Here is a 14,511-nt window from a genome sequence, read left to right as displayed (position 1 = left end):
TACAGGAAAGCTCAGGAGAGACTTTTTATGAGAGCATGTAGTGACAGGACAAGGGGAAATGGCTTTAAACTGGAAGAGGGTCGATTTTGACCAGATTTTAGGAAGAAATTATCTACTACGAGGTTGATGAGACATTGGCACAGGTTGCCTGGAGAGGTTGTGGATGCCCCCTCCCTGGAGGTGTACTCAAGGTCAGGCTGGATGGGGCTTTGAGCAACCTGGTCTAGAGAGAGATGTCCATGCATGTAGTAGGGGGTTTGGAACTAGATGATCTTAAAGGTTCCTTCCAGCCCAAAGCATTCTATGCTGAAGAGCCTGGATCCCAGCACTGAGTTCTGAGGGATTCTACTGATTTTACAGCCATAGAAATGTAGGATGGTTTGGGTTGGAAGAGACAAAGCCGACCTAGTCCCGGCCCACTGCCATGGACAGGACAGTCACCCACCGTCTCAGGCTGCCCAGGGCACCATCTAAACCAGCTATGAATATCTGCAGAGATGAGGGCACCACAGCTTCTCTGGGCAGCAGTGCCGGGGTTTCACCTCTTGCTGAATGGAGAATTCCTTCATAATGTCTAAACTAAATCTACACTCTTCCTTTAAGGTTTATTCCATCCCCCTTGTCCTACGACAACACTCCCTAATAAAGTACCTCTTCTTGTTTTTATTCCCCTTTAGACACTAGAAAATCACTGTACTAGCTCCCTAGATGTCTCCTCACTGTTGACAAAACTTTGTTTTCTATTATTCAACCAGATATTAATACAAAAAGAATAATAATAATAAATATTCCTTTTAGCCCCATGCAATTGATTTCTTTTACAAAAACTTCAAAGCAGCAGCATGGCTTTACTCTGCACAGTGTTTGTCTGTGTGACTGCATCTATTCTGTGCCATGTCCCTGAGTGGAAGTCAAGATTGCTGATCTGTTTCCTGATTTAAAAATTAGTATTGCATCTGTCATCTTTCATTTCTGTGTCACCACAGCTGAGATATTACATATGGGTAGATTATATGACACAGTAGTGGTTTAAAGACTTTATATTTGGGTTCCAGCTGTATTCATAGCCCCTGTGTGAATACCTGGGACTGAATTCAATACTTTATGACCCCTTGTGTGAGCACTACTCAGATAAATAGCCCTCTCACAAGAGATGCATACTGCTTAGAAATGAACAGGGAGAGCTGCTTTGCTGTGGGTTCCCTGAGGTGAGGGCTGTGGGCTGTCCCCAGAGATGTCTTGTTCCTATGGTGGAACACGGAGCCCAGCCCAGGCCTCACTGTGCCGCATGCAGACCTGGGAACCGTAAGCCCTGAGAGCAGTGCCAAAGCAGAGCCCTGGCTCAGCTGCCTTTTTGGGTCTGGCTGGGGCTAGAGTTTAGGGTTCCTGGTGCAATGGGGCTGTTTGCTTTAGTCTGCCACTCTGAGCTGGGCCTGGCCAGCAGCAAACAGGGCAGATTGTGGGAAGGGCTCAGCACCGGCTGGGAGCAGCCTTCTGCTTGGGGAAAGGTTTAGTCCCTGCAGCTGGCAGTTTTATTGCTAAGGGAAGAAGATAGGAAACATCACACTTCTTCCTGGCTTTGCCAAAAGCACTTAAAAACAGCTTCAGAGGTCACAACCTCCCCCAACGCCATGCTTGGAGCGTACAACATCCCCTTGTAAGGGAGTTAAATCAGACTGATGGCAAGGGGGAGAGAAATCTTCTCTGACCTTTTGTTACTCAGAACTCCTCAGTGACAGTTTCGAGGCTAATTCAATGTGACTTGGCGCTGACCATGGCTGAGCTTGTGCTCAAGCCACAGAAATGGGTTCTGCAGCTGAAAGCTTGAGTTATCGCAGCATATGACACGGTCCTTCCAATTAAACAGCACAGGCACAGCATATGGCAGGGTATGAGACCTGCTTGCCTGCCTTAAGGTTTCCTCGTGGAGGAATGAGCTTCACATGCCAGAAAATTGATTATTTTCTCAGTTTTAGATGTGTAACTCCAAATCCATTTCTATCTTTAGGAAAGGAAGAATGTGCTTGGTTTTTTGTAAACTTTCTTCTTTTAATCCAACTGATCCATGACCAGACTAGCTCTGCCATGTCACCTTCTCTACATTAAGAAGTGGTGGGGGGAAGGCAAAACTGTCATTCCCACTCCTTTTATGATGAGGAGCAGGAGGAATGAGTGGACTACATATGGAGGGCTGTGGCAACACTGCTGTGTTCCTGTTGCTCTCATGTCTGCACTCAAGGCCTCAGTATGTCAAGTCTTACAATGATTAAAGATAGTACAAAAGTCCTACTGTCATGGGAAAACCACTACTTCTGTGAAGTACAGCCTACACTCTACCTGAAACAGCTCCAGCCCAAGGGGAAAATGCAGGGCATCATCTCCTGTACCTGTAGCTAAAACTGTACGTGGCTCTGTACAGTGGCTCCAAATGTGCCCATGGTGAACACGCTCACTGAGGAAGCCAGTACAGATCTTGGGCCAGACCAGTCACAGCACTGCCAACTACACAGCCGAAAATCTCAAAGCAGACTTTCTCTTTGTATGAATGAACTGGGCTTACAGCAATGGAATTAAGAAAATACCAGTGACTTTTTGCCTTGCTTGAACCCTGTAATCAAAAACAAGTAACAGTTTCCAGCTCCTCTCTAGCATCTGACATCTAGAAACTGAATTAATGCTTTTTATTCAAGCCTGAGGTTGCCTTCCATCCCCTGCATTGTGGATGCCAGGGCCCTCAGAGTCCCTCCAGTACTACAGCAATTGCAGAAAAACTACTTAGCTCCACAGAGCACACCCACAGTGGAAGGGCAATTCTGCTTGTGGATTTTGTTCTTGTTAGCTACAAGATGAATTTCCCTTCTCTGCCAGCCAGTCTGGGAAAACTCATGCCACCCCATGGATGGGTTCAGCACAGCTACCTCATTGGAGATGAAGGGCTCACAGTTTTTTCTATAGGGCTCTTAGATGAAGGCACGACAAAGGCTGTGAGCATTCAGCTCGCTTATGAACCAGAGGGGCCTTGTTTCCACCAGATTTGTACTGAGGTAGCTTTATTCCACAGCAATAGATTGCTGCTTCTGCTGCAGGGCCAGGAGGTAGCTCCATGCACTGTTCTCCAAAGCACAAAGAGGACAGGTGGGAGGATGTGTGACTCAGAAAGCTGTCAAGGGCCTGGTCTGTGTTCCTAGAATTGTTTTCTCTTTGCATCCAAAGGCTTAAAGAGTGATGTTCAAGTAGACCTGTGCTCCATGCCCTGAGTGCACTCGCTCATCCCTCAGCTGCACAGCCAGGCCTTTTTTTGCAGCGTCTGATGTGGGTTTGAACGTCCTCCAGCCAAGAAAGGCTCAAAACCCTTGTGTCTCATTTCCTGAGCATGTGTTCAAACCACTAATTCAAAATTCAGGCATTACCCGCAGTGCCTGCTTTATATTTATGCTTTTAAAGGATAAAATGGGTGTTGTTTTATCCTGAAAATACAAAGCGTTACCGTTGGTCATCAAGGTAGGACAATGTGTTTGAGTGCTGAAGGTCTAGAGAAGTGTGCCAGATCTTTCCCCAACATCCACTGCCCAGGGAAGCTTCACACTAAACTCAGTGACCCCAGCTGATAACTCATGCTGGTAAGAAACAACCACACAACACTTAATAGGAAGTAAAATGAGTGAGTGAGTTTTAATAGAGATACTGCTTCTGCTGTCAGATGTTTCTTGATTAAAATACTGCCAGAAAATATGTTTAATAAAATTATATGTTTTAATAGAATCTGATTGCATAGGAGTCTATTACCTAAGACGTTTTCTTAGAGTTCTAAAAGGTTAACCTAACTGGAAAGTCTCCTAAAGGAAAACAGTTTTGTAATGCAAAGCTCTCTTGTCTAAGGGTTTACTTTTAGTACAGTGTTTTTGTAGAAGATTTACCATTGCTGAGAAAACCTTGTGCATTGTCACTCTAAATTTAGAACTGCGTGCTGCAGGAATACTGAATGGTCTGTTCTCATCTTCAGGACAAAATAATATTTTTACTTCAGCATGAAACAGTGCTCGATCTTCATCCCTTTGTGGTTTCAGATAAGGCAATCTGGCCCACAGCAGACACAAAAAACCTTTTCTGAACTGACATGGAACAATGTTTTCTTATTCCAGCATAAATTTAAAAACCATATTCCTTTTCAGTTTCAGTATTTTATGGTTCCAAAACAGAAAAAGATAACAGATAAATGTTTATTTTGTCATTGCCAAGGAGTTGCTTAGTGTTGTCCTGTACTCTCCAAGCATGACACCACATCCAAATAACATTTCAATTTACCTGAGTGGTGCAGCAGCCCAGCCATGTACCCCTAAACGCAAGGGGATCCATCTCATCATCACACAGGTCACAACAGGAATGGGATCCCACACAGGCACCGTGCTAGGCTTCCCATTGCTGCCAATGCCCTGACACACCAAGCTGCAAGTGTTTTAGACCCTTGATTCCCATCTAACTCTATTCTATGATCCCTGCACACAATGGATGCTGTGCTTCATGAATGTTTTTTCTCTTGTTTGTTTGTTTCCCTAAGAAAGATCTCCTGAGTATGGAAGGAGAAAAATGGCTCATGCCATCAGCTCTGCCTGCAAAATCTCTTCTGCCTCTTGGCACTGGAATTTATTGGTGGTGTTTTGGCACCATCGTGCACTTTCTGGCCGAGAAGATTAGTTGTTTTAGTTGTTTCTAATTAATACCGAATTTTTAAGTAAGTTTTCCACATAAATTAGACTCTTACACACTTCAGTACTGCCAGATGGATGGAGCCATCTGTCAGAGATTAACACTCATTAAAGGACCACTTCGTATTAGGAAAAAGAAAAAAAAATAACAATTCTGTAGAGTTCCAATAAAAGTTTTTGCTTTGTACATGGGTTGAACTAAACAATTGCATGCGAAACTGCTCTTGTTTTCAAAGATCAGCATTTATGATTGCTTGTATAATACTTTGCTGAACTTGAAAAAAGAAACGGTTGCATGATTAACCCACTTTTACAGCACAGACATATTTCTGAGGGCTGCTGGTCTGGGATGATGCTGTAGATGCTACAAGAAAGTTTGGAAAGCAAGAAACTGTGTGGCTCACACATGTGTGGGTAAGTGGTAAGCAAATCAGGGATTGTTGAGGGAAAAGTTTAAGCCCAAAATCATAGAATGGCATGGATTTGAAGGGACCTCAAAGCCCACCCAGCCCCATCCTCCTGCTGTGGGCAGGGCTGTCACCACCAGCCCAGGCTCCTTAGGGCCCCATCCAACCCCACCTTGTGTGCCCCCAGGGATGGGACACCCACAGCTTCTCTTTAGTCAGAGACAGGGCCTCTGAGTAAAAAATTAACTTCTAACATCTTTCAGTTTGAAGCCATTCCCCCTTATCCTGTCACTATCAGACTGTGAAAAAGCTGGTCCCTCTCCTGCTCAAAATCTTCCTTCAAATACTGGAAAGCCACAATGAAGTCTCCCTGACTGAACAAGCCCAATTCTCTCTCTGCTTGCCTTCACAGGGGAGGTGCTCCAGTGCTCTGATCTTCGTGACCCTCCTCTGGACCTGCTCCAATAACTCCACATCTTCCTTGTGACCTGGATGCGGTACTCCAGGTGGGGCTTACAAGGGCAGAGTAGAGGAGGAAAGCCTTTCCCTTTAACATCAGAAGACAGCCCTGGATAAGGTCAGCAATGCAGAGCTCGCTGTACTTTTGTTTTTCTTGTTTCTGTCGCTGTCAGTGTCAGTTAATACGGTGATTAATGGTTGTTGTTTTTTTCCTATTTCCATTGGAAAGGTCAGGTGTGGTCAGACAGGTGACAGAACTGCCACAACTTTTAGGCTGCTAAAAAAAAAAGGAAAAAATGTTCCCTGAATGTATCTTACGGAACCATCTAGATTAATCAAACGTTTTCAATGTTTGTTCTCGACGCAATACACCATATCCATTTCCACCACTGACAGAGGCTAACTCAGGCTGAGAATTTGAGAGGCATGACCAAGCTCACACAGCACTGACCAGGTGCAGGCAAAGTGCCTTGCTGCATAAAGGGGGCTCGAACAGGCAAGACAACCGGAGAGCACTTGGCTTCGCTTCAGTGTCCAGAAAAACACTGTAAGAACAAACCAGATGACATGAAAGATGCCAAGCAGATGAGTGATGGCAAACACAGATTAACAAGGAACAAATATGAAACCCACTTCAGGTTTCTCCTCTAAGAGGGTAAAAGTGGAAGCTGTCGTTCTATGCGAGCAACAGATGTGCTTTAGCTGCAGAACAGCTCAGTTCCCTCCATGGTGTGCTTGCCAGGGAAGGTGGCTGAGTCAGGAGATCCTCCAACCTTCAGCTTGGAGAAGAGAAGGTTGCGGGGTGACCTCATTGCAGCCTTTCAGTACCTGAAGGGAACTTACTCCCAGGAAGGGAGTAACTCTTCGAAAGGGCTGATAATAGCAGGACACGGGGAAATGGTTTTAAGTTGAAGGAGGGAAGATTTAGGTTGGATGTTAGGGGAAAGTTCTTTACCAGAAGAGTGGTTAGGTCCTGGAACAGGCTAGCCCAGTACGGTTGTGATGCCCCGTCCTTGGAGTGTTCAAGGCAGGTTGGCGGGCGCCTGGGCAAACTTAATCTAGTAAATGGTCGTATGTTTGGTGGCCCTGCCAGGCAGGGGGGTTGGAACTACATGATCCTTGAGGTCCCTTCCAACCCGGGTCATTCTGTGATTCTGTGATTCTGTGATCCCTGTCAGATATGTCCAGAGTTGGCCTTAAAGTCATTAAGGCTCCACGGCTGAGGGCATGGAGTACAATTATTGAGTTTGGAGTTGACCAGGACAGGTCTGCCAGCATGCAGGAGAGAGCTGAGGCATTCAAAATGACCTTGCCATGTAGAGAAACTATCTAAAAACAGGAGGTAGTTGAAAAAGGACAACAAAAGCCTTGTTGTCTTGTTGCCTTGATGTTCAACAGAAGCACCTCCTCTCTCAGGTGCTGTGCTTCAAGGAACCGAGTACCTCTGCCTCTGCTTTTAAGGAAACTGAGGCACTGTCTGGTGAATGCCAGCTGTTTGGCCATATACAGGGACTGTGAGGAAGACCAGTGTGCTCCTCTCTATACTGTATACCCACTGTCAGGGACTGGGAGAACAGACTAGAATTCAGCTAGAATCCACCCTGATAATATCAAGATGAGGCTCTGCTTTGTGTCTTTGTTATGTTGCTCAGGGAAAACGTTAGAAAAATATTTTGCTTCATTTATATAACAGTTTAGAATCATGTTAATCCCTTTCATGAAATGCACATGGAACAGATACCTGAAGATTTCATTACACCTCATTTATCAGTTAAATGGACTCACAGCCCCCCTCCCCAAGGGAGTCTTTTCTCCCCTGTAAATTTCTTTTTAGAGTCACACTGCAGGAGGTGATGTATTTGCCTGCTATGCCAAGGGGGAAGAGGGCAGTTAAAACAATAGACAATTATTCTGATCTGTAGATGGGAAAGCTGAAGAAGCTTCAACCTCCTTTGAAAAGTCCCAAGGGGCAGAGCCTGAGAGCTATTCCTAACCCACCCGTACAAAGCATTGTGAAATCCTTTGGTGAAAAATCACCCATGGCAGTGACCGCACAACCACACAGCTGCACTGCACTGTCAGGAGTGCAGTCAGTAGATGGAAGGATGTCATTATCCCACATCGCACCTGGGCACAGTGTCTGTGTTCAAGAGGGTCACTGAAAAACAGGGGCACATCAAGGTGGTAAATGGGGCTGGAGACTTTGATGTCTGAAGACTGAGGTAACAGCATCCATTCAGCCTAGAGAAGAAAGAGCTCAGGCTGTTTCATCCAGTCTTTCAGTTCCTGAAATGCTTGTGTAGAGATGATGAAGGCACTGTCTTCACAAGGCACAATGGGATGGGTAAGCTGTTTCAGACCAAATTACATCTCTGCTTACAAGAAAAAATGCTCTACTATGAGACCAGCTCAGATATGAGATGTGGCAAAGTTTCCTATGACAGAAGGCCGCAGGGCTTGGCCCAGCCGCCTTGCTCTCCCATCCTGGCTGAGCTGAGCTCCTCTGTTCCCTACAGGGACACAGCTGTGGGACAGCACCACACGGGCACAAGTCTCCCTGCCACAGAAAGCATGTGCTTGGCCTACAGCAGCGTGTGTCTGGAAAGGGCTGGGTGTGGCATGAGGTGACAGGGAGACGGGTGCCCACCAGCAGAAAGGGCGATTTGGCCATATAAAGGGAGGGACCTGGATTTCAGAACGCCTTCACTGTCCCAATGCTGTTCCAGCTGGAGTCAGTTGAAAAAAAATAAATGTGAACACGGTTTTCCTTTTTGTCAGTTCCAGCCCAAATTATTGGTCTCTCACCTTCTGACTTCATTTTGAAGTTCTGCTTGCTTAAAATATGAGCCAGGTCCAGCCTGAGATTTCTCTTGCAGATAAGATGAATTTAGCAGCTAAAAGAAATCCTAGCTATGGGAAAGCTCAAAGCTCATCTGTCAAGAAAATTAAACCTAACAGAGCATTGTTGTTGCTGTTGTTGTTTTCCCTGGCTCCTATTCCCTTTTTAATGAACAAAATACTCTCATAAAAATCAACTGGCAGATCAGATAAATGAAACTTATGCCTGCGGTCAGCTGGCACAGACATTTATCTATGGATGCAAAGGGAGCGCCTCTCCTTGTTCCCAGCTCCATACAGCTGCAGGAGCCTTCAGTAGCACCGGCCCACACCTCTGCTTCAATGGATAACGGCTGCACTGTGGGGTTTGATCCACCTCCTGTTGATGTCAATGGGAACTCAGTCAGATATGGAGTTTTGCAGAAGCTAGCACCCATGCCAAGATAGATGCTCTCACAGGCCCTGCCTGCACCACGTGCCAGAGCTGGGCTGCAACAAGGATTACAATATCTGCACCCAGCACGATTCAGTACTTGGGCTCAGCCCACTGAAACCCATCAGATCTTTGCCACTGAATTCTGCAGAGATAAGATGGCATCCTTAATGCCTCATGCTCTAATTCCACTTACACCAGAGCTCACAGGAAGCCTTTCCTCACACTACATGCAGGATGAGGGGGACTGCTCCCACCTAGTCCCTAATTGAAGAACAGCTTTCCTGAAGCACCAGACAAACCCAGTAACCCATGTATGACTCATCAGACACAAATGGGTCCATGGACTGAAACAAAGGTGCACAATCACTACAACATCGAACAATTGCTTATGAGATATTTGTAAGTAACAGATGCTGTTGTCACACTTTTACTGTAGTCTGTGATGGAGGTAATTCAGTAGGTGAAGATCTCCGATGTAAACTCATTCCCTATTTTTATTTATTTATTTCCAAATACTGTTAATATTTCCAAATATTGTAAATTGATGCTTAAAAATGAGCTTTTGGACTTGGCCACAAAATTCAGGTCAAAACAGAAAATGAAATGTTTTGATATTTTGCAAATAATAAACGTCTATGGACTAGCAGGGGCCAGAAATATCACAAGCCCCTAGCAGGACATCCCCATCTCTGCACTGACAGCCTGCTCTCCCTGGAGACACCCAGAAGCCCACAGAAGCCCGACACTGACATCTAGTGTCAACCAGGCCACCCATCCCTCCCCCCCGAAAACAAAGCTTAACATAATTTATTACCTACTTTTTAAACGAAGGTACTGAGGACCCAAACGTCCCTTTGTGGTCAGCTGATCTGACTGATGATCACTGATGAGCTCAAGCATAAACCAACAATTCTTACTGAAGGTTTGCAGCCTCCCCTTTTACACGTTTAAGAGAACAGCTTAATTCACTCCATGTGGTTTCAAGTTTCTCATCCTTTTTGTATAAGTCCACAATAATACATTTTTACTTCCTCAATGCACATTTATTTGCATTACCACTGTAAAAATCATAGGGATGTGAAGGCACGAGCCATATTCTCGCTTAATAGCTCTATGTTTTCACAACAGCATGGAAGAGAAGTAAAACCAGGAAATGGCCTTCAGTGGCTGCCAGTTATTGAGCTCACAGGAGCAGCACCACAGAGCCTCGTGCACATCATGCCTCACTGCAGCCCCAGCCTCCCTTCGACTGCACTGTGAAACCATGAAACTCTGAGCTGCTGCCTGAGCTACAGGGCACAGCCCCATGCACAACCCGCTCCAGCCAACACAAGGCAAGCAGCCCTGTGGCTCCCATTCTGCATGAAGGAAGGTGGCCTGTGGGCCACAGGAGTGGAAATGGCTGGGGAGGGGTCACAGTGGCAGCAGCCGCCCGTGTTCTTCCACACAAGGATCATGCGGTGAAGGAAGGGAGCCCCAGCCCCCAGCAGTTTCAGCAGACCTTGGACAAAACTCTGCCTGCAGAGCAGGCGCTCTTTAAGCTGAGACTCCTGCTGAAGGTCACACACATCTCTTCTTGGAGTGACGGCAGGATTTCAAGACTTGCAGATCAGCAGAGACTCGCCTTAAAGCAAAGCAGGTCTGAGTCTGGACAGAGGAGCACCCACTTCCATTGAGCAGCTCCTGCTGCAGGCCTACAGGGCAGCCTACACACCAGCTATGTCCAGCATTCCGTGGGATGTCAGCAATTAGACACCCACCCCCCCACAACCGCTTACATCCTTTATGTTTTATATAAATACATATCTAAGCAGACGCTAATAGTCCTGTAATTTCCATGAAGTACACGTTTGTGTCTGATTCAACATGTGCTATCCATTTAATTGGAATTATTTTCTCACACAACCCCAGCTGTCCCCTTACAGTTGCTGTCTTTGACTGGATCGTCTCCTTGAGTTCATGATCGTGAAGGAAAGTACATTTTTTGGTCACTAAAGTCACAAGACGTCACCAGCAGCTCACCTTAGGGGCTCACCATCTAAGCCTTTGTAATTATTGATGGAGACAAATGGAAAGCAATCAGGTCAGCAGCTGAGCATCAGCCAACACATCTCAGGGCCTGCCTGGCCCCAGCATTCCCCTCTGTGCTGCAAGAGCTCAGCAGAAAAAACGCAATGAGCTTTTTTAACCCAAGGAACTTCATGCGGGTGTACTGATGTTCTCAGTCTTGACGAGCTCAGCAAAGTCACCTTTCATTGATTCAAAATTCACCACAGAAAAGACCTGATTTTAGGTTGGGAGAGTTCCTATTTTATCACAGTGTTTTCTTCTCTTTTCTCATAGCTCTTTGTTACAAACAGCACAGATACTGTACGAGTGAAGTCTGTAAGGTCACTGCTGGCTTTGCTCACAGTAGATTTCAGGCTCCAGGTAACTCTGTCCTGGGATCCGTTTGGAAATGGGAATTACATAACTTTCCTTCCATGAGCATTGAAATATGCAGACAGAACTGCTCATTGGGAATACATATTTACTTCCAGTAAAAAAAAAAAAAAAAAAAGTACTATCTATCCATAGATTACAGGGCTGAAACAACTATTTTTGCCTCTTAAGTCCACCAAATGCAGCCACCATCACCTCAGTGACCATGGGGCAAGGAGGAGTTTCCATTTGCCATCTTTGGACAAAGGCAGAGGCAATTTACTTACCTGTAATCTGAAGGTATCAGTGTAGGACCTTCACCCTTGAACTCCACCACCATGAGCACAACTGGACAAAATGCCCCCACAGCACTCCTCCCCTTTGAAGCAGCATTATCAAACTGCACACTGCTGCAGCACGGCAGGCAGTACTCACAGCACATCGGCTCCCAGACCCTGACTGTAAACCAGCTGCTGGCACTGAAAAGGAAACAGCTTGTTTTCTTCCCATGGCTGCCTATTCTCTTCTTTCTCTCTCATCCTCAAAAAGATATATCTCAAGGAAAGGAAAAAAAAAGCAAGCAAGCAAATTGATAGTCATCTCTCTAAATTTAGCTATATCCTTACTGTGGCATTTTCATTCCCAGGGTGTAACAGGAGGCGCATCGTGAACCTTGCACTAGGGAGTGCTCAGACTGAACGGGTACACAGACACGCAAGGAAGAGGAAAACACTAAGTTTGCAACTCATGCTGGAGTAACACAACCTCAAACAACACCAGCAATGTGGAAATGCCAGTTGTGTGCATGGACAAATTGCTTTCAGAGTTGGATAAAGTCAGATAAGAAAAATAATCTTGATGGGGAAAAAAAGCTCTACAGATAGTTAGAATAGAGGCAGTAGAATTTGCATTACTGACAGACTACAGCCAGCTCATTCCTACACACCGATTCCAAGCTATAAAGTTTTGCAACCACCTACTGAAGAAGACACCTGGCTGTACTGTATGCCCAAGCAAAGAACATCTCACATCTCTGAGGAGCGGTAACCTGGATCCTAACATTCAGTGCTCCATCAGATGAGATCCTATCACAGGCCAGGTGAAGGCTCAGCTTCTCACAGAAGTAGAGAGGTCACTCTGCAAGGGACTTCAGACAATTCTCCATAAGCATTCTATGAGCGGTTTAGGCAGTTTCTGGCAGCAGATCAGATACCAGGGGCACAGCTTCTATATATGCAGGAAAGAATGTTTTTCTTCTGGCAATAAATGGAAAGAACACATCTATGAAATGAAAAGAACCTTGCACCAACCACTGACGACATATACCAAAGGACCAGGAGTCTGAACGTACCAAAGTCAGACAGCAGCAGGCTCTTGATGCCCCTTCTGCCCATCACACTTAACACAATACACTGCATATCTATACCAAAATGTAGGCTGGGGAATAAGTACTGCTCCATTTCAATACCAACAACGTGGAGCTGAAGAGTCAGGAATTAAGTAGACAGTATTTTAAAAACAAGTCCATAAGGCTCTACTGTAAACAGCATAAAAACTGAAAAACAAGGAGTATTTTGATCAACGCTTTCATGCATCAAATACTTTTTCTAGCATGCCAAAATTGGAAAACATGCATTGCTTCCCTGGATGGATTCAATGTGCCAGAACAGAGGTCGAACCCCAGTAATCCTGTGCAAAGAGAGGCCTTCACAGAAATGAATAGGTGGCCTGTGGACATACACTATTGCATAAAGCAGATAATCTTTGTCTCAAAATGCTACGTTTAAACACGGATTGGAGTGGAAACAATGTGTGCTGTAAGGCTAATGGTGGAAACTGCAGTCTTCAGGCAAGATCTTTTCAGAACTTCGTTGTTATTTTTAGTTGCTTTTCCTTCTGACATTTTAAACTGACACACCAGGAAACCTGAGTGGTCAAGTCAGCTCCCTCCAACCCCACCAGAAGTCAGGACACAAAAAACCTGAGTCCTTTGAGATCAGATTGATACATCCAATTCTCAAATAGTTAAAATTGAAAAAGATCTAAATCTTTTTCCAGTTGGAGCATACTTCACTAAGCTTAAATGCCTCTGAGTGGGCTTCTGAACTGTCACTGCTGGTATTATTAGTAGGCAAAGAAAGTCCCATTTTAATTAGAAACTTTATTTTGAAATACATACACAGTTTACATGTGAAGTGCTTTCACTGTAAGATACTTCAAAACATTGCACTGAGCAAAATGGCTGACCAGTTTCCTTGAAGCTCATCCAGATACGTTTTGTTTTTATTAACAATATCTTACAGAACTAAGATGCAACTTAGGCATTTGTATTCAGAATCTATGACTAGGTTTACCTTAGGGAGAAAGTTCATGCTTAACTGTTCCAGTTAACTATGTGCTTCAGTAACGATGTTAAGGATTTGGCATTAAGACTGAAAAAAACCTGAGTCCTAATTAAAACTCGTATTCACCAAAGATTAAAAACAAAACAAAACCATCCCTTCTGAAATTACTTTGTTTAATAAGGCACAGTCAGACACGTATTTATAAAGACTGGCTACCAACTCAGTTTTACCTGCACAGCCTCCTTGCTGCTGTGTCAAATGCAGTCTGAAAGTTGTTCAACCTGTCTGCTGCTGAGAATTTTCAAGAACAAGGCAGAGCAATAAGGCAACTAAAAGAACAAAGCAAGGAAGTTCAGCGTTCATGATGGATTCTGAACATCTGCATAGTAGTTCATTCTGTAAATGGAGCGTTCACCTGTTGTTATTAAAACGGTGGTCAACTGTGCTAAGGAAAATAGAAGTGGTGAAAGCAGGGCATGTTTGCAAAAGGAGTATTGCAAAGGTTATGTTTTGCTGTTGGCTGTGAGGTTTTTGTTCCCCCTCCCCCACTTCCATAACCTCAGGACATTTGGTGTGCTTTCAGGTGAAGACTGCATGCAGCAATTCTCACTGCTTTCAGAGATAATCTAAATTGAATTCTAAAATTCCCCTCCGTTACCCAGAAAAGCTGAACGTAACAGGAGGTTGCTTGACAACAGGTCAAATATCACTGAATGAAATCTCCATTTAGATAATGAGCCAGAACCGCCATTCTATTTTACATTTCTTATTAGAATGAGAGGAAACCTTCAGGAATAACAACAACTCCATTATTCCGTTATTTTGTCAGAAAGAAAGTTCAAGAACTCATAAGATACGGTGCTGTTTAAAGAACATGAAGGAACTCAACGCTCAAAGAC

General features: G+C 44.7%; 1 long non-coding RNA gene across 1 annotated transcript; it reads left to right on the top strand.

The window, feature by feature from the left end:
- The first annotated feature begins 2,760 nt into the window (after window positions 1-2,760).
- LOC116653171 lies at window positions 2,761-13,911 on the top strand. The gene is made up of 3 exons (XR_004306604.1): window positions 2,761-5,120; window positions 5,526-5,690; window positions 11,914-13,911. It is a non-coding gene; the product is annotated as an uncharacterized LOC116653171 (long non-coding RNA).
- The last annotated feature ends 600 nt before the right edge of the window (window positions 13,912-14,511 follow it).

The sequence above is a fragment of the Coturnix japonica genome, chromosome 3 (assembly GCF_001577835.2).
Source record: "Coturnix japonica isolate 7356 chromosome 3, Coturnix japonica 2.1, whole genome shotgun sequence".
Classification (NCBI taxonomy): domain Eukaryota; kingdom Metazoa; phylum Chordata; class Aves; order Galliformes; family Phasianidae; genus Coturnix; species Coturnix japonica.
This window is presented reverse-complemented; position numbering and strand designations above follow the sequence as displayed.